This window comes from Gorilla gorilla, chromosome 3, assembly GCF_029281585.2.
Source record: "Gorilla gorilla gorilla isolate KB3781 chromosome 3, NHGRI_mGorGor1-v2.1_pri, whole genome shotgun sequence".
In the NCBI taxonomy this organism is placed as follows: domain Eukaryota; kingdom Metazoa; phylum Chordata; class Mammalia; order Primates; family Hominidae; genus Gorilla; species Gorilla gorilla.
The window spans coordinates 157,218,272-157,242,325 of NC_073227.2; the positions used below are offsets into that span (position 1 = coordinate 157,218,272).

At 34.5% G+C, this 24,054-nt stretch overlaps 1 long non-coding RNA gene across 8 annotated transcripts in view; it reads right to left on the reverse strand.

Moving 5' to 3' along the window:
- The window catches only part of LOC115934336 (uncharacterized), a 1,028,101-nt gene that overhangs the window by 131,439 nt on the left and 872,608 nt on the right, over window positions 1-24,054 (reverse strand). The gene's annotated exons all lie outside the window — the stretch shown is intronic.

Below are 24,054 nucleotides of genomic sequence, written 5' to 3' on the forward strand. Positions count from 1 at the left end.
CATTGTACTTGGTCATTGTGGTGATTTTACATGTAAAAAATATAGCTAATCTATTTCTCTGTCAATGTCAAGAATTAAACAATATTTGTTAATTCTATCCTTACTATTTCCAGGTCTCAGATACAGATTATTTTGAAACTCTTATTTTGCAATCTATTTTTTTCCATTTCTTCTTTCCTTAGTCAATAGGAATTGCATTCTACACTTACTGAGAGAAAAATCTTTTGAGTTACCCCTGACTCCTCTCCCATTCTCACCCCACATCAAATCAGTCACTAATTCTTTCAACACTTTCTTCAAATATATACAGAATCTAAACACTTCATACACACTTCATCTCAATCACCCATGATCACACCACTGCACTTCAGCCTTCATAATAGAGACCCTAAAACAAACAAACAAACAAAAACAAAAACAAAAAGGCCAATTGGCTAAATGGCAGCAACAACGATAATTCTTCTAATGTTATGTCATGTCATAGCACTTTTCACCTCAGAAATCTCTTGTGGCTTCTCTTCTCACTCATATTAAAATTCAAAACCTAATAATGGCATAAGCCAAGTCCCAGTAAACATTTTTGGTCAAAGGCAAGTAAATAAACACTAGTTGCAGCTCTGTGGGCAGTAAACACTATGCACAACTATCCAGCTCTGCTGTTGTTGGCTGAAAGCATTCATATACAATGTGAATAATTGAGTTGATGTTTGTGTTCCCATAACACTTTCATTACAAAAATACTTGTTGAGAAGAATTTAATCAATAGGCATAATTTGCCAACTCCTGGCCTAAATAATCAGTTTCTTACTTTGACCTTCTTTCCTAACTCACTTCCTTCTTTTCCTTGAAACCAGCCAGGCAGTCTTCAGCATCAGGTTCCTTGCTCTTTGCTGTTCCTTCTTTCTGGGAAGATCATCTCCAGGCTCACTCCATCACTTCCGTCAATTAAAAGGTCTCCTTAACACAAATAAGGCCTTTCATAATTGCCCATACTCTTTCTTCCCTTTTTCTGCTTTATTTTTCTTTGTGGCATTTATCACTACCTGATGTATTTTTTTTATTATGGCTCCATTCTCCTCAGTAAAAAAATGTTACACAAGAGCAGGAAGGTACATGTTTTGGTCATTGTTGAATCCATAGAACCTAGCACATTGTTATCTCTCAGTAAATATTATTGAATTAATTTTTAAATCAATAATGCAGCATCTGTTTCTGACATTAGTACTGATATACATAAGAATTTATAATTTTTATGGTTTTATTGTTTTTAATTAATCACTAATTCTTAACAGAGTTCTGATATTATTGAATAACTTGTTTTGATTCATTTCACTATTGGTTCCAAAGATGACTTTGAATTACTTTTTTTTCTAATAAGTAAATTTTATAAACATTTTCATGGCTAGATATAAAAACTTTGAATCTCAATTGGTTTTACGCAAATTCTATGGAAATGGATTTATGGTTTTGGTATTAATTTTTGTCTTAGGCAACTTTCAAGTCTGTTATTTTTAGTCACCAAGCTGTTTTTGGTTTTGTTTTGTTCTAGTGTTTCTTTTCGATATTTGTATATGAATAGTTGTGGCTTTTTTTTTCTCTCTGAAAGTGCAAGTCACTTTACTAAGGTGTGGGTCTCTTTTAATCAATAGAGTGTGGTATAGAGGTGATCAGAATGAATGGATCAGGAAAAGACTTCATGAATTTGACTGAATCTAGGCTTTAACTGTCGTCTTACACTTTAATTTCTGCCTGGGCAAAAATGCTGATATTAACACTAATCCTTTAATCAGGTTCAACAGGGTTAATAAGTTGAGAACATTAAATGAGTTTATAGACATATAACACTTTGGAAGTTAATAATTACTATTAGTTTAATGTCAGTTATCATCATCATCACCAATTTAATCTAGTATATAGTGAAAACTTTCATTAAAAAAGAAAATTTTCTTCAACCATTTTCCTATAATTTCTTCAATATTGATTACTTCCATTTTTCATCCTGGGATTCCTCTAATAACATTATTAAAAATTGCTAATATTTCACCCATAATATTTTCCCTTATTATACAATTTATCATTTATTTTTAATTATATGGGAACTTTTCAAGATTCTTTATTACTTTGACACTAGCGTTATTTTTTCTAATAACCTAATCTATAATATGCTGCTTATATTCTAAAAGTAGAAATTTGTGACATAGCACTCCAGCCTGGGTGACAGAGTGAGACCCTGTCTCAAAAAAGTAAATACAATAAAAATAAATAAATCAATAATATTCAGAAATAGTTTACATTTAACAAAATCAAGTCCACACATATTTATTGAGCTGCTTCTACCTGCAACAAATTATACTAGAAGCCATGATCCTGTTTTGATCTCAGAGTTTTCTCTCTTTGTTTCTTCCACTTTTATTTTCCAAACATACTCTTGGTGTTTCTCAAGAATAAAATTTGTGAAAATGAAATTAGGACAGAAGTTATTATGTTGGCTAAACATGTTAACGTTAATAAAATGCTTAGAAGAGCATCCAGCACATAGTGAATGTTTTGAAAGTAATATTAAGTTTAGTAAATGAAAAAATACAAATAACAAAAGTGTGCATTTCTATGCATTTTCTTAACTCTTATTAAAATTGTCATAGGAAGACATGTTTTGTTTCTTTATATTGTGCTCTTCCTTTTGAACAGTAAATTTTTCTTTGTGTTATGTAATTTTCTCTATATTTCATTATTATTATTATTGTTATTATTATTGAGGCAAGGTCTCGCTCTGTTGCCCAGGCTACAGTGAAGTGGCACGATCACAGTTCACTGCAGCCTTGAACTCCTTGGCTCAAGTGATCCTCCTACCTCAGTCTCCCGAGCAGTTGGGACTTCAGGTGCACATCACCATGTCTGGCTAATTTGTTTAATTTTTGTAGAAATGAGAGTCTTACTATGTTGCCCAGGTTGATCTCAAAACCCCGGGCTCCAGTGATCCTCCTGGCTTGGCTTCCCAAAGTGCTAGCATTACAGGCATGAACCACCATGCCCAGCCTATTTAATTTTTAACAGGAAGATGAATTAACTTTAGCTACATTATAGGAAAACCTCATCTCTTCAAGTCCCCATGTAGGTGAACATTTAGGTTTCCGGCAGTCCATTTGATCATGAGAGATTTTGCAATAAGCAAGATGTTGAGAGAACCAAGAAAGAGAGGTTGGGTAAGGTTCCTTTTTTGTGGAAGCAGCTGGATTCTAACTGGAGCCAGCTGTTCATCAGCTGGAATAAATGCACTAATTGAACACCAGCGATGCCAGTTCACAGTCACTTTGCCTGGCCCAGATTCTAGCTTTAAGCTGCAGCCTGGAGGAATCACCACATCAGGCTCTCTGTTCAGCATGGCCTCCCACACCTCCTGGGCTTCACATAAGCATTAATGGAAGGGCTGCTCTGGTCCCTACCTGATCCAATCTTGTCTTTACCTTTCTAATTATGAGAGCTCCATTATCAAGTTACAGGTGATTTGTGGCAAGTCATGTGTCATATTGGTCCTTTCTTCTATCTGGCCTTATCTATGCTTCTCTGCCAGAAATTTCTTTGGATACTTGGCATGTATGTATACATTTTCTATAACTTTTTCTAAACTTATACATTTTCTAAACTTTTTCTAGTTTCCAGTGTTATTCTTTTACCTGCATTATGGCCACTTGCTTATTTGAAGATTAACTGGCTTACGGGCAACTTAAGAACATATTCTCCCATCTCACACCATAAGTTTGATTCTTACCAGTATCAAAATTACATCTTGATGGAACGTCATTGTTCCTTCCCATGCTTACAAATAATAATTTCTTCCTGCCTGCAAATAGAACAAACTCTTGAGGAATGACAGGAATTTAAGACAAAACTTTTCCCCTAAGACAACCTTCTATAAATTGTTGTCCCATAGATTTTGCTGCATGTATTTCATGTCAATGTCATGTGTTCCTTTGAATCATGAAAGAATAATTCAGTGTATTTTAAATGAAAGCAAGGCTTGGAGTGAAGTATCTTAATTATAAGTGTTATGAGTCCACTGTTTGAGAGGGCTTTCCCCCAGAGATTACAAATAGAATGAAGTACCTCCAATTAAATATCAGATTGACAAGAATTTTTCACCATGCTCACTGACAACACTCAGATAACTCATTCAGAATTAGAGATTCAAGTACTCTTAATGACAGCAGGACTCTACTTTCTACTCATTTGGCATTTCTGTCTCTGTGTACAAAAATACTGGAACTCTTATTTTACTGAAGTGTGTTTGTGTGTGTTTCTCTGTGTGTGTGTGTATAGTAAAAAGTATCAAAAAAGAAAAAAATATATTGCTGTTTATTTTTATCTGCATCCAAAGAGATTTTAAGAATTTCTTTCTGAACATATTATCCACAACTACATAGCTCAAAACCAAATTAAGGACTATCTTAATAATAATGGCTTAGTGTTTAAGTGCAAGGAATTTATATAAAAATATACATTGCATATATGTGAAATAAAATAAGGCAGATATTTTTTACAAATTATATGTACATATACATATTCTCTGGAATTAGGATAGTATGATTTATAATAAAAAGAGAAAGACCAAATAAACCAATACAGAAACTTCCAAGAGAGCATCATTTCATCAATAACTTTACATAGTTTTACCTTCCCGAAATTATGAAAGTTTAGTCTTAAAAATAAACAGATTAATTGCCTGTCTACTATTTAGCAAAGATGAATACTCAAAACAAATAGAAAAAAATGTTGACAGCTGGGATAATGTGCCTTAATGGTTCATTGACAGGCAGACTGGTTTGGAGCCTCTGCATATTTATTTCTGCTTCTGTGGTAGTCCAGCTATAAGTGTTACCACATTTGATAATGCCTTCAGTTAGATCCGCACCCTTAATGGATATCAGGATATCATTATTTTTTACAACCACCCTCCCATAGGTTTCATTCAAAGTAGGCAATAATAAACATATATGAGTGATACAATTAACATTCCACAATTTTCTGTTCCATTTTCCTGTGGGAGTGACAAATATTGATAGGTGAAAGCAAACGTGTGGCTATGTACTAACTCAGTGTATCTCAGTTTGCTTCCCCAGTGATTTTGCGAATTAATCCTTTATTACCCTTTTACATTAAAATGTATAATAATCCGACACATTTTCCATGAAAGAAGTAGGTCATGTGTATTAATGGACCCCTAAAGATGCATTCCTACTTATTTTTCTTTACCTTGTGATTGAGTTCTGCCTTCTTAGTCAGCTTTCCCTTTAATGCTATGGAAACACTTAAGGTTCTCCATGAAGTAAGATGAAAGCTGAATTAAAATTCATTTTTTCCTCAGGGCCTCAAATGATAAAGGTGGCTTCAGAAATTTGAGACATGCTGAGATTTAGCTGAAAGCAAGAAGAGACTTAAATCATTCCCCTAACAGAAAAGCCTGCAGGCAAGTTAGGTGGACCAATTAAAGCATTCCAAGTCATTCCCAATGGTTGTTTAAGTCAGATGTTAATTATCACTAGACTCAGTAGGGACTGAGCATTCTTTCTGTGTATCAAGATCTACTTGGTCCTTAATTTGGCTTTGTCAAAATAACCTTTGTCTGTGAGGAAAGTCTTCTTTAACTTGTCAGACTGATTAAGCTCTGCTATACAAGAATGTTGAACTAATTTTATTTTGAAGCCCTTTGATATCCACACTAAATTTCTGTCCAGAATACATCTGCCAGTTAAATAGTTTAAACTGAATCCCCACAGATAATCTTGAGCCATTTGGAATTTTTTTATTATGTAGAGCCAATATTATTATGATATTTATAATCATAAGACAATAGAACAGGAAATAACTTTATGGCTATATTTTTGTTAAAATAATAATTAGAAAAGGTAAACAATGATGCTATCTTTTTATACATGACAAATATCATGGCTGTAGTTTATTTCTTGGAGAAGAACAATTATATAATTGTTGGGTAGTATCTTTGACTGTCAGCCCTGAATTAAGATCTTGTTAGAGTATAATAAATATGTAGAATCTGTCTGTTACTTTCTTTTGAGTCCTGGCATTCTCACCAGTCCATTTAAACAAAGTGTATGTTCCATAATGTATCTATTTCTCACTTATAATTTATTTTGTGACAAAAAATTCTAATCGTACTGATACTTTGAAGCAGAAGTTGGTGCTATAGCTGAAAAGGCATCAGCTTTAAAGATAAATAAAACTGAATTTATGTCCCGACCCTTTGTCCTACCCGTATGTGGCCCTGGGCAAATGACTTACATGAGTCTCAAACTCCTCAACCTTAAAATGTGGATAATGACTCCAACTGTGTAGAATTTGTTGAAAGTATCATAATTTAACTCATGTGATGTGGTGAACACAGTGCCTGGCAAAAACTGGAAGCATGTTAAGATGTCTTACTGTTATTATTAGAATTTTCATTCTGTTAGGGCATTTCAAATTATCTGTTCATTGCCACATTAAGAATTCTATATAGCTATGGAAATTTATTATTATCCTGTTGTAATATTTTATATTTGGAAACATAACAAAGAATAATACTGCCTGGACTTTTTGAAATGTTGCAGCTTCAGAGTTGCCTGGAAAATTGTGTTTAAGGTTGTTTTTTTTTTTTAACAAATCCATCCATGCCGAAGAGTGTAATTTAATTGTAAGCACATGGTGTACGTGGGCACATAGAGTACTGTCTCATTTGTGTCTTTCTGTCTGCCAAATAATATAGAACCTACTAAAATAAGTGAAATGGAGAATGAGCCAATTTTCTGAGAAGCTATAGGAAGGACACATGTGACACACTGGGAGAATGCAAGGCCAGAAATAAACAGTAGTAGAGCATAATCTCTTGCTGAGAGTGACATTTCCAAGTTTGGACTAAATTTCATCAGTTCCCTAAGATGCAAGCCAGGAAGCTATTGGGACATAACTCTGTATATGGCCTAGAGTTTCTCTCAACTTTCAGCTATGCAATTTCAGTTTCCTTCAAAACTCAAAAGTTTCAATTTTTTAGAAAATTAGGGTGAGTAAAAACTGTGTGAGCAATAGGAAATCTGAACAATAATACTGGTGGGTTTCAAAAGTTTCACTAGACTGTGAAGTTAGTAGAGACAGCAGAAGGTGAGGTCAACAAAACAAGTATCCTCACCTGCCAGGTAATTCAGCGAGCAACTTTGACACAAGTTAAAATTAAAGGCTTTTATACTTAAAGGAAAACAGTCATGTTATGTTTACGGATAGATACTTTCTACAAAAAGATAACAATAGCTATATGGTAGGACCACTTTCCATCAAAAGAGCTAAACCCAGATCATCATCATATGCAAGTAAAAGGCTGGTTACCAAAAAGTTTTTGTTAATTTTTATAACCCACTAGAAGATTATAGAAATATTGAATGATTCCCGACAGTAATTGTAATCACTTGTGCTGTGTATAATGTTGTTCTGAGAACATCAATTGCTTAAAATTGATAACAGGTCCACCCTAGCATTTTATAGCCAATTATGTGTCTCTTTCATTTGTCACACCAGATTAGATTTCTGGCGCATCTAGTTAGGCAGATTGCCTCTGCCAGTGGCCAACGTAAGCAATGTTTCAATGTGAGGAAAAGAGGATGTAACGATAGAAGAAGTGAAATAAGTGAGCGGGACTCACTGGGTATGCTTTCCATCAATAATAGCATGCAATCATTTATCTAGGGACTATTTACATATATAATACAAACATATAGTCTGATACAACACTTAATGGAAAAACTCTGACACATTTTGACATAAAATTATGTCAGAACATCTTTAAGGACATTTGTTTCTATCACTTTGAAAATTAGTTAAAAAGCATTGTCATATCTATGGTTTAAATGAAAAAATATATACTCAATTGCCTCAAACAATAAAGTCATATTGGTTCTTATGATTGAAATGTTTAGAGTTAAGACAGTACCTAGGCATTGATGTTTATTGGGACTCTAGCTCTATTCCATCACCACCATTCCAGTGTCAGTTCTGTCTTTAGGATAGCTTTCCTCATGCTAGCTTTAAGGATCCCTTGAATTCCTGTGGGCACACCATGATGGTTAATTTTATGTGTCAACTTGACTGGGCCAGAGGATGCCCAGACATATGGTTAGACATTATTTCCAGGTGTGCCTATTAAGAATATTTCTGAAATAAATTAGTATTTGAGTCAGTGGACTGAGTAAATAGGCAGCCCTCTTCAATGTGGGTGGGCATCACCCAATCTATAGAGGGCCAGAATAGAACAAAAAGCTAGAGGAAGGTATAATTCACTCTCTGCCTGAGTGTTTGAACTGGGCCACTGATCTTCTCCTCCCCTCTGTGCTCCTGATTCTCAGGCCTTTTTTTCTAGACTGGAATCAATGCTGTCAGCTCTTAGGCCTTGAACTGCATCCCTGGCTGTACTGGAAACAGGTTGCAGACGTCAGATCATGGGATTTCCCAGCCTCCATAATCACATGAGCCAATACTTTATAATAAATCTCTTTCTGTCTCTCTTTCTCTGTGTCTCTGCCTGCCTCTCACCTCTCTCTCTCTCTATATATATATATATAATATATATAATATATATAATATATAATATAAAATATATATGAGATATATATATATGAGATATATATATATGAGATATATATATATATATATATATATACACACACACACACACACACACTTATATATAAAATTGGCTTTACTTCTCCGGAGAATCCTGGCAAATACAATTTTTTTTCGCACAAAAGGGGATATAAAGCATCCTGTTCTACCATCAGAAAACAAGACTCATTTCACTCTAATTTGATAATTTTAGCACACGTGTTAGAAAAGAAGTTCTATTTATTCAATTTCTCATATATTTTATGAGGCTTTTGCAGACTAGCATCCCAAGCCATTCTTTGGCATCTTCTATTCTCATTCCGATGAAGGAGGATTGTCCTATTTAATTAGAGGAGATCTTAAGGTCTTCCATTCATTAGCAAACTCTCCTTGAGAAAATAGGAGTTCTTTCGTGTATTCTTGTAACACCCTGTGCTTACATTATCACAGGAAATATGACAATCTACTTTGGATTTTTCTCCCTTTATTGGGTTTAAGCTTCTCTAAGGCAAAGGTAAGACATTTTTGATCATATGTATAGTCTGTTGTATGGCACCAAATTCATAGTAGTCAATATAAGGTTAGTGATTAATACCCTAAACTATAATATAATTAAGCAGAATCATGCCATGCTTTAGAAATCCCTACATGAATTCATGTTGTATTTCTATGTGAAGAGATAAATAATAATCCTAATTGTGTCATAAATATTAAGCATTAGATTTTGATTAGATGCTGTTGAGTTGAGGAATAAGAATGGGGGCAAGAGAGCGACAAGCTTTCTGCAAAGGAAAATGATATCTTAACTATAACTACATGAATTAATGTTGTATTTCTTGTACTATTTCTTCATGTTAACTTTCTTCAGCTTCAACTTGCTATGTGTTACTCTCTTCTCTCAAGGAGAAGGGGCTATAGTGTGAAAACCCAATCCTTACTCAATCAAGCTTTTGAAAAGATACTCACTTAACAACTGACGAATTGGTGCTCTAGGTTGAAGAAAAAAACAGATATTCTCATATAGGATGAAAATGTCTAGGTCTTGTGGACAAAGGTATTATTCAAGTTCCTGCATAATTTTCTAATGAGAATACATGATTAACCATTGCATCTATCTATGTTTCAGCTATCTATCAATATTCTGGGTAATTCATTTATACTTCATTTAGGGACCATCCATTAAAAATGTTTAATCATTAATCCCACTTGAGGATTTCAAGTGGAAGTAGAATTAATTCTGGAAAGAAGAGTATAGAATCAGTGAAGGAGAATGCATTCACAATGAGGAAGAAGCTTGCAAAAACTCTTTGCTTGGGTAACAGACTTAACCTGAGATTATCTAAATTTGGGATTTTGCTCTAGCAATAAAGACAATCTTTTAGATTATACCGTCTTCTATAGGAAGCTTGTGCTATAGTTTTCTCACAGCATTGAAGGAGAGTAAAAGAGTTTGTTGCTCTTTCCACCAGCCACCTTTGATTACCATCTCCAAAGCTGGTAGATTTATTTATTGAGCTCTCGCTTTTTGTCAGACATTGTGTAGTCTTCTATAATACAATAACTAATTCACTCAAAACTAAGACACACTCTGTTTATGGCCTCCAAACTATATGATTTCCTTTGAGAAAGGGAAGGTTAAAAAAAGATAAATAATAATCTTAATTGTGTCATAAATCTTAAGCATTAGATTTCTGATTAAACACTGTTGGGTTGAGGAATAAGAATGGGAGCAGGAGACCAACAAGCTTTCTGCAAAGGAAGATGATATCTTAACTATAAAACTGGAATATTGATACTTTAGCTTTGACTCCAGTATTTTAGCTATAACAACACAACTCTGTTGCAAATAGCCACTGTAGCATATTAATAAGTTAATTTTTTGAGTATGACAATGTTGAAAGTCTACCTGACTCATTTCCATCACTAGATCTATGATTTGGCGGGCAGCAAGTGTGAGTGTCAGGCTGCAGCAAAAAGTAGCTGGAGTTTCTGTACCGGGGGAGGAGGTAGCCTTTGCAGTATCCTGGAGTCTCATAATGAAGAGTAATAAGTCACCATTCATACATTGATGGCATTTGTTGCCTAATGAATGTTCTATATTCACATAGCTGAATGGCATACCTCAGTTGATTTGTGTACGTGTAGATTTTTAAATTGAAGTTTTGGTCACAATGTCTTCAGCACAATGAGTCTAGCTCATGTTCACTGAGAGCATGGTTTTTATAGAAGAGAAATAATACAGGACACTTTGCAAAACTCTTAGGTAGCTTAAGAACAATAAATTTAAATGAGTGTTTTTGTATTTAGAAAAAGGGATATAATCAGGCCTTTTGTTTTATGAAGTTTTAAAAGAAAAAGCTGCCAAATATTTAGAGATGGATACTTGGGAGTAGAAAAGAGTTCAGTAGTTCTGGGTATGTGAGGTGATAAACTCTAGAACGAGTTCCACTAGAAAATTTCTGCATGTGAACATAAAATAATTCATAAAATATAAATCAACACTACTCATTTACATATATCTGAAGTATGACACCATATATTAACAGGTAGAAGCAATAGATAATAATGAGCTGATCCTATTATTCTTACCATTTAGTTTAAATGTGGAAACAGAACATTTTGGACAATAAATTTTTCACATAGCCTTTGGAAAATTCAAGGAGCAAATATTGGACTTCCTGATAGTATGGCCAAAGGTAGTTGTATCAATTAATGGAAAAAAAAAACGTAAAAATTTAGTATTCTGCTTTAGTGGGATATTTTATTCTTGTAATTAAGGTATTTGCCTATAAGTAGCTACCTGAAAATTAGTATTCTATAGTCCCTTTGTTAGTTGAGTGAAGTCCTTCAGAATTCCCATAACATCGTGTCTATCACTTTATTATAGCTCTTCTCAGATCATATTAGAACAGTCCGTCTGTGAGCATTTGAGGGTGAGGTTTCTTTCTTATTTGCACAGGAATCCTCAGTACCTATTGTGGCTATTAGCAAGCAGTAAGAACTGAATCATTTTTTCTTAAGTAACCAGATTTCTAAAAGTCTGTGGTCAAGTGAAGACCCTCAGCAAACTAACAGTCTGTTAAAAACTTATGTAACTGCAACTGAAAAATGAGAAAAACAGTATATAGTTATTTTATCTTGCTTTCTTTCAATACAGTGGGAACTCTAATCCTTATGTATGCAGAAGAAATATCTCAACAAAGTACCAAAATTAGGCTGAGTAGAAAGGAAGAAAAATGTACATATTAAGTTCTTTTTTTTTTCAAAGCAACTGTGCTAATTTAATTTAGATTTTGAGACATCTGGACATTATATGAGGCAGGCATAAAATTTTGTCTGGGAGTAACCAGCAAGAAAATGTTTTACTATCTGTATATTTCAAATGTAATTTTCAGCTGGTAATTCTACCCAGGTCTGTTATTTACACTACCCAGATGAGTTAGCAGGTTTATTCCTAGATGTGACTAGTTAATCTCCCACCTTCCCCCTCCATAGCCATGTCTCTGGATTGAATCTTTTTATGCCATCCTGTTATTCAACAGCTGGAGGCTCTTTGTATGCCTGAGTGACTGCATTCCTTCAGAAACTGGTGGTCAGGATACAGCAGTTACAGTAACTGAAGGGGCTGCTCTGTCTTTGGACTTTACAAATTCTGGATGAGTCTAACTCACAGTGGTTTGAGGCAGGTAATAGTTGGTTTCCAGTTTATTCTGCATATGTAAACCTGCACACAGTCCCTGTGTCTGCTGCACTAAGAGTTGGTGCGTGTCCATGCTAAGCAACTGGTTTTCCTAGTTGCAATCAGGATTGCCTTTTGGAATCACATGTCAGGTAGAAATGTTGATGCAAAGAGTCAAACTCTGTGAAATATTCGCAGAGACTTATTCCAAGCCAAATATGAGTGACAATGTCCTGTGACACAGTCCCAGGAGATCCTGGGAACATGTGCCCAGGATGGTCAGGCTACAGTTTGGTTTTATACATTTTAGCGAGATATAAGTCAACAATCAATACATGTAAGATGGTATATTGGTTTGCTACAGAAAGGTGCAACAACTCAAAGTGGGGGCTTCCAAGTCATAGGTGGATTCAGAGATTTTCTGATTGACAATTGCTTGAAAGAGTTATTATCTAAAGACTTGGAACCAATAGAAAGGAATATCCAGATTAAGATAAGGGGTTGTGGAGACCCCTTTACCATGCAGATAAAACCTCCAGATGGCAGGCTTCAGAGCTCTTATCAAACCTAAAAAGATGCCAGACTCAGTTAATTCTCTCTTGGATCAGGAAAAAGACCTTGAAAGGAAAGGGGATTCTCTAAAAAAAAAAAAAAAAAAAAAAAAGGTATATTCTCTACTCTTTACAGGGTCATTTCAAAATATGTCAAAGAAATATATTTTTGGGTAAAATACTTTAATTTCTTCCAGTGCCTGCTATCTGTCATGTGATATTACACTAGAGTCAGGCTAGAATTTGGTGTCTTATTGCTACACAAAGTCTATTTTGTCAGTCTGAAGATCTCTGCTTTAATGTTAAGGCTAGTTAGCTGTGCTTGAATTCCAAAGAGAGGAGGGTATAATGAGGCATGTCCAACCCTATCTTTCCATCATGGTCTGAACTAGATTTTCAGGTTTACTTTGGAATGCCCTTGGCACAGAGTGGGTACTTTCAGTTGTTTGGGAGGCTTAGGATTTTATTTCGGGTTTACAGAAGTATGAAAAATGATTGAACAGATGCATGACTTGAGATATGAAAACTGGCCAGGAAGTATTTCTGTTGTTTTAGAGAAGACTCAAGAAAAGGTGGAGCTAAGACCATGGCATGGAAATGCAGACGAGAAGGCCATTATGAGAGAAAGAACTGAATATCTTGGTGAACAAAAGGAAAGGAAAAGTCCTAGGCCCAGGGTTTTAGAACAGACAGAAATTAAGCCCTGATAGCAATTTTGTTGGCAAATCTGTATGGGTTTTGGCCATATGAAGATGAACAGTTGGCCAGGTGCAGTGGCTCACACCTCTAATCCCAGCACTTTGGGGGGCCGAGGGAGGCGGATCACAAGGTCAAGAGATCAAGATCATCTTGGCCAACATGGTGAAACCCCATCTCTACTAAAAATACAAAAATTAGCCAGGCGTGGTGGCATGCACCTGTAATCCCAGCTACTTGGGAGGCTGAGGCAGGAGAATCGCTTGAACCCAGGAGGCGGAGGTTGCAGTGAGCCGAGATCCTGCCACTGCACTCCAGCCTGGCGACAAAGCGAGACTCCATCTCAAAAAAAAAAACCAAGATGAACAGTTATGGTGAAATGAAGAGTCAGCCTCAAATTGCAGAGACAAATAGTAAAAAATAAATGGAAAGGAGTTCCATATGGGCTTCTTACTCCAGATTGCAGATGCTGAGTCACTGCCAATGGCACTATCTCTGAACAGGAAGTCCTTCTTGATCATTTGTCTCACAGTGGGTTTATGACAACTGGAGTTCCCACAAAAACCAATGATGCTGACATATACAAATGAAAAATGTTGTTCCATATAACTTTTATTTAGGGAGAATATTCATCACATGAATTTTAGCAGGTAGTGTAGCAGTGACAACCTATGACCCTTGGGCCAAATGCAGCCTTCAGCCTGTTTGTAATAAAGTTTTTTAGGACATGTCCATTCCCGTTCTTTTATGTCTGCCTGCTTTCAAGCTACTGTAGCAGAACTGAGTGGTTATGCCCCGCAAAGCCTAAAATATCTATTACCTGCCTCTTTATAAGATGAAAATAATTGTCAATGCCTGTTAGAACATCAACTCCCTCAAAGTTTCTTTCCTTGGCAAATTTTAATACCTTCTATAAAATTCTTAAATTTTATATGGTTTTGCATACTTTTATAATTAAAAAGAGTTGTATCAACAGGACTGTTCCATATTATCATCTTCAATTTATATTTCTAAACATTTTTAGTAGGCTACAGACTAAGGTTTTTTGGTGCTGTTATGGAACCTTAATTATTTGAATCAAATTGGTTACATATATTTAACTATTTAGGCCAATATTTTTTATTCATGTAAATCAGAAACCCAATACCTTTCCTGGGGAAAAGAGTGAATAATCAGCCTTTCTGATCTTTCTTTAAAGAAGACATTTACTGTTTATATTAATATGCTTTAAACCTAAAATTATTATATTTTCATATATAACAGGAAAATTGGCAGAGGGGGCACATACTCATATCATGAGACTTACAGTTTCCAAATTCTGACTTAGAATTACTTGACATTCCTTCCCCAGTCTTCTCCCTTTCATTTTCTCTCTTTCTGTCCCAGCATTGGCAGGACAGTCTTTTCTGGGCTCCACAAGGTTTTATCTCAGGGAGTGGCAGAGGCAGAATTGGCAAGAATTGACTAACTGGGATGACTTTATTAAAATTCCCTAGTACAGATTGAGAGATCAGGGACAATATAACAACAAAGGAAGGGATGTTCCGTAATGTTGGACGGCAAAAATTACCAGAGGTCCGGTTGTCCTGACATTAAGAATCTCAAAGTAAAGTTAATTGTCCTTTACTTCTCCTCAAAGTGTCCTGAAATTAGGAAACTACTTCACTTTTCTTTGGAAAGTACCCTTTGCATCTGATCAAAGTTTCTCTTTTTTCCTAGACCAAACTAAAATTAGAATAAAAACTCAACAATTTTTCTAACACATATGTACCCAAAAACTTACACTGTCCTTTCAGGTTTCCTCAAGGTTGTTTTATTTAGACAAAGAAGGAGGAAAAGAAAGAAAAACACATATCCTGGCTGATGACCATCAGTATTTGAACATTAAAACTTGTTCTCTCAAAGAAGCCTTTATTAACTCAACCACCATTACACTTGGTTCTTTCTCTCTTCCACAAAAAAGTTAAATTTTTTGAAATACACTAATAAGTCATCTCTCCTTTTTATCCTTAAGTTATTATTATCAGTTTTCTGCCCCCATAATTTCTCTGAGCCGGAAATATCCAGAATCATTGAACAAATTCACCCTAAATTACCTGAATATTTTCTTCCTTTTCTCTTTGCATACAAGTGCCATTTTAGTAGCATTTGTTTCTTTTGCTCCCTTATTCCATCTTGAAGTATAATTTTACTTCTATAAAGCTACAAAACTATATTTCACACCATACAACTATGTTGCTTGCTAAATATATATGTTGAATTGCCTATTTGACATGTACCCTTGAGTCACAGACATATCACACTCGATGTTTGATCATTTAAATGCATTATCTCTCAAACCTGCCTCTTTTCCAGTGATCCCTCTTTTGTTTTTACATTTTTTTTGTAGAGATGAGGCCTCACTGTGTTACCCAGGCTTGTCTCAAACTATTGGCCTCAAATGATCTTGCTGCCTCAGCCTCCCAAAGTGCTGGGATTACTGGTGTGAGCCACCACTCCCAGCCTGATCTCTCTTTAAGTGAATGATATTAATGTTTACCCAGTTGCCTTACGTGGGAGACAAATGTCTGATTATAGCACTTCTCTGTTTGCAACTTTTCAAAGGCTTCCCTTTCCTTTAAGGAGAAAGTCTATACTCTGAAACCTGACTTACATGTCCCATCATGGTTTGGTTCCTGTTTTCCTTTCCAACTTTGGCTCTTAAGCTAGTATAATTTTCCCTCCATAATCCAGTAACTATCACTGAAATTATTTCCATTCCTTAAGAGCCCCGTGTTTTGTTGTCATATCTAAATTTTAAAATATGCATTTCCCTGCGACTGTAAGATATATTTCCACTCTGCGTTATAAGTATGGTGCAGACGGTGGAGCACATGTCTGCTTACCGTTATATTCCCACCCTCAAGATGGTGCATGGCATTGAGTAGACAGTAGAAGATGGCACAATAACACTCAGCCTTGTTATCAGTTATTCTGTTCTGGACATTTTAACCCTATAAATGTTATTGTTGTCGTTGTTGTTATTATAACTTGTTTATTTGTTTGTTTTGAGGCAGACTGGTATGTCTTTTAATGTGCATTTATAGGGTACTAAAGCAATTTGAAGAAAAGCAAGTATACTATTTATCACAACCATGTTCTGAACAGTCTCTGAATTTTGATAAAAAGCTACAGCCATTTATTTTTAGGGACAGAGTCCCAGCCAGAAGCCCTTATTTTCCTCACCGTATGAGAGTCACACTCGCAGTGAGAGCTATGGGGAAGGCCAGTTAGCCATGGGTGTCACCACATGGGAAAACTGATCTTTTAAATATGAGTGAAGTATATAAGTTATTTATAACGAATTCATGATATACCTGGGCAGAAAAGTTGTGTTTTCATTGGTTTTATTAACGTTGCAAACAATTTATCATTTTTCTTTCTTTCTTTTTTTTTTTTTTTTTGACTGGGAGTTTTGCTCTTGTCACCCAGGTGGGAGTGCAATCGTGCGATCTTGGCTCACTGTAACCTCCACCTCCTGGGTTTAAGTGATTCTCCTGCCTCAGCTTCCTGGGTAGTGGGGATTACAGGCGCCTGCCACCATACCCAGCTAATTTTTGTAGTTTTAGTAGAGACGGGGTTTCTCCATGTTGGTCAGGCTGGTCTCAAATTCCTGACCTCAGGTGATCTGCCCACCTTGGCCTCCCAAAGTGTTGGGATTACAGGTGTGAGGCACCATGCCCAGGCAATTTATCATTTTTCTCTCCATTTGCCATACTGGTTTGTTGTTTTTGTTTATCAATTTAGTTTTAAGACTACGGACACTTAGAGTCAGAACAAATAAAATAACATTATTTTAACTTTCATATCTCTACCTTTAAATTGGTGTTACTAGTGATTTGAATTTGTTAATTTGCTTTACTTTGTAATATTCATTACTTACTGGATGCTTCTGAATTTTAACAAAAAGTACTCTATATTGACAAAGGTAATAACCGTCTTACACAACATTTTCATTAGTTCAGGCTGTTGGGAAGCTTGAAGACTTCATTGTAAGCAACATATGCAATATGTTCTAATTTTTCCACATGAAGTAGTAGTATAGACTTACAGAAGTTACTCAGACACCGTGAAAATGATATATGTTCTACAAATGCATTAATACTACTACTGATTCTAGAAAATAGCCCCAGTGTTCATCTATAGTATTCTACAGCTGGAATTAAAAGAAATAATAATAATAAAAAGATATGTGAAGATAATTTAACACGATGTGTGCAATTCAATTAAAACCCAAAATATTTCTTCAAGCTTTTGCAGATTTATTTCTATTACTCTTAGATTTTAAAACTAAATTCCAATAGCTAGATGATTCTGTTAGCACCACCGAGCCTATCAACGTGACAAAATATCTTAAAGAGATACTAACACGCATGCATCATTAGCCATTAAAAGTTCTCCCTCAGTTATTGGAACAGATGGTAGGAATAGCACATCTTGGAAACTACTTGGCTAACAGGAATATAAACTATCCAGAATAAATAAAACTACAAATTAATGTACTTTGCTTCAAATCTTGTTGAAAAGATGTTCAAAAAATGTAAAAGAAAAGTAGAGATTGAAAAATAAAAATTAAGTGTATATTTTTATCACAAGGCAAAACAAGAAACCGAATGTGATCCAGGAAATATATAGAAGATTGATTGCAGAAATGAGGGCAGAATAATCTACATAAAACAACTATGGTAATACACAGTAGTGATTGTATCTGGTTAATACATTATTAGAGTGGCAACACGTCCAGCCAAAAACAATAGTGTTTAATGAAGAATGAAGACTGTTAGTGTTTAAGTAAAGATAACTATTTTTCCTGATGATGCTGCTTATATGAATCGATTTTTTAACCTTACAGAATTTAGTCACTGATTGGTGATATGTACTTTTATAAAATTTAATTCTGTTTATAAACTTTAAGGATCCTAAGCTAAATAAACATAATGAAGTTTATTATAAAAATAAAGCAGTTCAACCTTTTGAAGACCCACAGATTTAGCAACTAATCTACTCATTTACTAATAATTGTATTAAATTTAATTCACTTTCCAGAGTCTGTATGATGAGCTCTTAAAGCATAGTGGTCATACATTATTTGCATACATTGTAAGAATGCTTGAAATTCCATTTATAGTACATTTGAAGGAACTTTAGTTTATCATTGGAAAGATGCTATGATAATTAGAAGGCATTGTAAATAGATTATTGCTCATGACAACCGCATTCTTTCATCATGGCCCAAATTCATGACTTGTCCATTAAATTCACACACACACACACACACACACACACACACACACACATTGGATCTGTGCAAATAAAAATGCATTCTTAAGAGAAGTAACATTTGAAATGTAGAATACATAACACTTTAAGACTATGTTCTATTACATATTATTTTTGGAAATGGCAAATAGCATGGGAATTGATTATCTTAGGCATATGACCCTCACATGCTCTTCTAAATCTTCAAATTTATTTGAAAAGGTGTCTGGTACCTGTTACAAACACCAAGACCCATCAGCTATCTACTTGTGTTTTCTTAAGACAAAAACAATTTAGCTGGCAGAAATAAGAAAATTGCCTCCGAAGTAAATTCACCAAATTTACACTTACAACCAAATGATTTTTGACAAAGGTGCTAAGAATATACACTGAGAAAACGAGACCCTCTTCAATAAATGGTCCTTGGAAAAATGGACATCCACATGCAGAAGAATAAAGCTAGATGCCTATCTCTCCTCAAACACAAAATTCAACTCAAAATGGATTAAAGACTGAAACATGAAACTATAAAATTACTGAAAGGAAACATAGGGGAAATGCTCAGGACATTGGTTTAGGCAAAGATTTTATGGCTAACACTTCAAAAGCATGGGCAATTCCCCCAAATTCTGACAAATGGAATTAAATTAAACTAAAACACTCTTTACAGAAAAGAAAGCAATCAACAAAATGAAAAGACAACCTGTAGAATGAGAAAAAAAATTGCAAAGTACTCATTTAACAACAGACTTATATGTAACATCTGCAAAAAACTCAACAGCAGGAAACAAAACAAAAATGAAAAAAACTGAATAATGTAATTAAAAAGTGGGTAAAGGAACTGAACATATATTTCTCAAAAGGAGATATGCAAATGGTCAACAGGCATATGAAAAATGCTCAACATTATTAATCATCACTGAAATGCAAATAAAAACCACAATGAGATAACAAATATATTTTAACTGGATTAGTTAGAATGACTTATCAAAAAGTTAGAATGGCTATTATCAAAAAGACAAAAAATAACAAATGCTGGGGAGGATGTGGAGAAAAGGGAACTCTTGTGCAATGTTGATGGGAATATAAATTAGCACAGCCATTATGGACAAAGCATGAAGATTTCTCAGAAAACTAAAAATAGAAACATCTTATGACCCAGCAAGTCTACTACTAGGTATTTATCTAAAGGAAAGGAAATCAGTATATCAAAGGTATACCTGCATCACCATGTTTATTGCAGCACCATGCACAACTGGCTAAGATATGGAATCAACTAAAATGTCCATCAACGGAGAGATGGATAAAAAATGTGTTATGTATACATATAAATGAATGAATCCTGTCATTTGCAGCAACATGGATAGATCTGGAGTATATTAAGGGAAATAAGTCAGGAACAGAAAGATAAATATCACATGTTTGCACACATACGTGAAAGCTAAATTTTAAAAAATTAAACTCACAAAAGTAGAGAGTAGAATTGTGATTATTAGAAGCTAGGAAAGGGAGAGGGTGGGAAAGATTAGGAAATATTTGTTAACAGATACAAAGCTACAGCTAGATGACCAGAATGAGTTCTTGTGTTTTACCACACTATAGGTTGAATATGATTACCCATAGTTTATTATATATTTTCAAAAGTCTGGAAGACAGAATTTTGAACGTCCACAAAACAATACATGTTTGAGGTAATGGATATGCTAATTACCCTCATTTGATCATTATAATTGTATACACATGTGGCAATATCAATCTGTATTCCATAAATATGCACAATTGTTACGTGTCAATCAAAAATAAAAGGAAAAAATAAATAAGAGGAGTACATTAGCTATGCCCTCGCCCCCTCCTTGGCCCGCACGCTCACCATTTGCCACAGTAAAGAATTTGCTCTGGGCAAGAGAAATATTTTCACTAACTACAAATTTTAACATCTTCTTAATAAAAACTCACACCAATTCCATTTTTTACACCCAGAGGATAAAGTAAGCATCTCTTTTCATATTAAAAGGTCGGGGAGGGGAGTGAGTTTGTCCGAAGGCAAAGATAATTTCAGCAGAGGAAGACTGATGCTACAGTCCTATCCCATCTCTGTCCTGGTGGGCAGTCTCTCCTCTCCTTTCTCTCTCTCTCTTCCCCACTCTCCTTTGTGTGTGTGTGTGTGTGTGTGTCTCATAATTCTGTATTTTTCTCTACAGTTTTTGTCCTCTGGCATACTTTATAGTAGTCTCTAAATTTACTTCTCTAACTTCTCTCTAAACCATAAGCTCCATGATAAAAGAATTTTGCCTTTCCCGACTACCATATCTCCAGTATCTAGAGCAGTGCCTGCAAAGAGTGGACCTTTAATAAATACTTATTGAATTAAAATTTCCCCTTTATCCTGAGAGTTCCTGTCTCCCAAATTAATATCCCAAGTCACCTATAATCAGATTTTTTAAATCACTTTTGCCAAATGTCAAAAGAAGACTGGCTACATAATTTAAGACCAGTGAAAAAATGAATTGTCTAAAAATTATTAAGAATTTCAAGACAAAGACAGCAGAGCATTAAACGAAGCACAAGTACTTCTGAGTGTGGGGCCACTGACAACTGTACAGACCTCACACGTGTGAAGCCACCCTTGTTCAAAACCCTTTGTGTTTAGACTTTTACATAACAAATAAGGAAACAAAGATATTCTTTAACATTCCTAATACCATTGTTTATAGATAGCCAACTATAAAAGGGACCAGAATTGGGATACTGGTTGAAGTGATGTATGTAAATTGAATCAGTAGAGAAGAAAATTTTACATGGAAGCCAGGGCAGAGTGATATTGTCATTTACAGTACACTTATTTTAAAAAATTAAATAAATTTTTGCACCCTCCAAGTTCACTGTTAGTTATATGTTAATACTAGATCTCTATATGATCAATAATATTACACCTCAACACTACACACATGTTGAGTTGTGATATGGAGTGCTGTGATGGCTGCTGTGATCCTCTATAAAAGGGTTTTTAATCTCCGTTTAGCAGCCAGTGGACAGCCAGGAGTGGTATAATTAGACATCATTCAAATTTGAGGGAACAAACTTGAAAATTGAAAAATTGCAGAGAAGACAATTGATATGCCAAGTAGGACTTCCTAGGCAGAGTAAGAGACAGAGTTAATCAAGACTCATTAGTGTGGTCCAAGACAAAATGAGATATAATGGATGAAATGAGAAATTTTGGTGCTAGTGTCATAATTGCAATTCTTCCATTACAGTATCCTTTTATAAGCAGTTTGGTTCATCATACGGAGGTGAACTTAGCAGGGCTAGAATACAAAATTGTGTCACATACACCTTTTTTTTTTCTGGAGTTTAGAGTTTACATAATCACAATACCATAAATGCCAATCATAATTATATAAGTATTTTTAATCTATTATAAAACCTAACTTACGCCCAATGAAAAGCTATATTTAAACCAGGTGTATAATGTCAGACTTTGACCCAGTGTTTACTTCAGTGTTTTTAAGTGCCACTCCAAAAGAAACTCTTCTTTTTTCACACCTCCACTCCAGGACTGTAGAATACAATTCTGTGTATAGTGTTTCGAATGTTCATAATATCCACAATTAGAAAATGCAGTCAGTTGAAGCACATTATGAATAAAAAGAGGCACTTTCTTTCTAACATATAAACAAGTGCAAACTATTCATTTTTAAAAGAAAAAACGTTCAGAATAACACAGGTTTGCTTTCCATTCCAATGTTTGCTTCTTCTTTGAGAGTGAAAATAAAACAATAGAAAGAGACATGAAATTAACATGTTTATTTCAATATATTTTATATTCATATTGTTCCTTTGTTCTAGAAACTTCTCCACCTTAACTTCCTAACAATAAAGTACAACTCTTCCTGTGACACTCGAGATTAGATAGTTTCTGGTGATTTACTTTATAATGATATCACAGATGAGTAATAGTTGTGAAAAACAGTCAGTAGCCTATGTTAAAGATTTCCCCAAAGGGAAAGGATTTTTGTGTAAAAGAGAATAAGAGAAGTTCTCATCACAAATTTACATTTGAAAATAGCGTATTTAGAGGTGGAGAAAACAGTTTTCTCAAAGCAGTGATTATATAAGAACAGCTGTGATGACTGGATCTCAGCCAAAACCTTCACATAATCTCAACCCTGTTAGGATACAGAAATAAGGTATCAAATTTAACCATTAGTTAATAGGAGATAGGTCTTAATTAAATATTGGACTCATGCCATCATCGTTACAGTGAAGGCAAATTAGGAAGTAGACGCATGTGAAAATAATTATAAGACAGAGTGAGAGATGTACCTTGGTAACAGAGTTTAATTCAGGTGACTCAGAGCCCAGAGTTGTGCCCTATTTGATCTGTATATAATTCTGACAAATTTTGCCACTTGACTTAGAAATTTTTTTAAAAAAACTAATTTGACAATTAGACAACTATGGGTTAAAGAAAAAATAGTGGATCGTTTTGTAAGTGACCCACATTAGACCTAAGGTTGCATATTTTCTCCTTAAATAGTTTTGTCATATGCATGTACACAGGAAAGGAAGAAAAAAATGCTTTTCTCTTATCATTCTACATCATTCTGTCTCTTTTTGAATTAACAATAGTTTCATCAAGAAAAGACTTTTTAAAAAAATCAGAAAACCAAAAGTTAAAGCAGAGATGAGCCCAACTATCTTTTCTCTCTTCCTTCCATTCACTCAATCTGTTAACATTTTCTTTACTCTTTTGTGAAACTCTACTTGTTGAGAAATGTGAAAAGTAATTTGCAGTTACAAGATTCACTACTCTTATTAATAAAACAAAAACTGGGAAAATGTAATAAATTACAATATATAACATTTAAAAAATGAAGGTAATTTAAACCAAAACTTCACCTTTTAATTCAGAATTTTACTTTTGAAAGATGGCAAAAAACAAACACACACTTGACTATTGCTTATTTTGTAAGATGTGTGCAAAACATAATATAGATCTCTATCTTTATGTATATTATACTAGTTTTAAAAAATATTTATTTTTTTTCAGTTGACAAAGTAATTGTACACATTTATGGGGTTCAGTGTGATGTTTCAATACATGTATATATTGTATAATGATCAAACCTGGGCATCATGCATATTCCGCACTTCATATATTTAGCATTTATTTGTGGTAAGAAC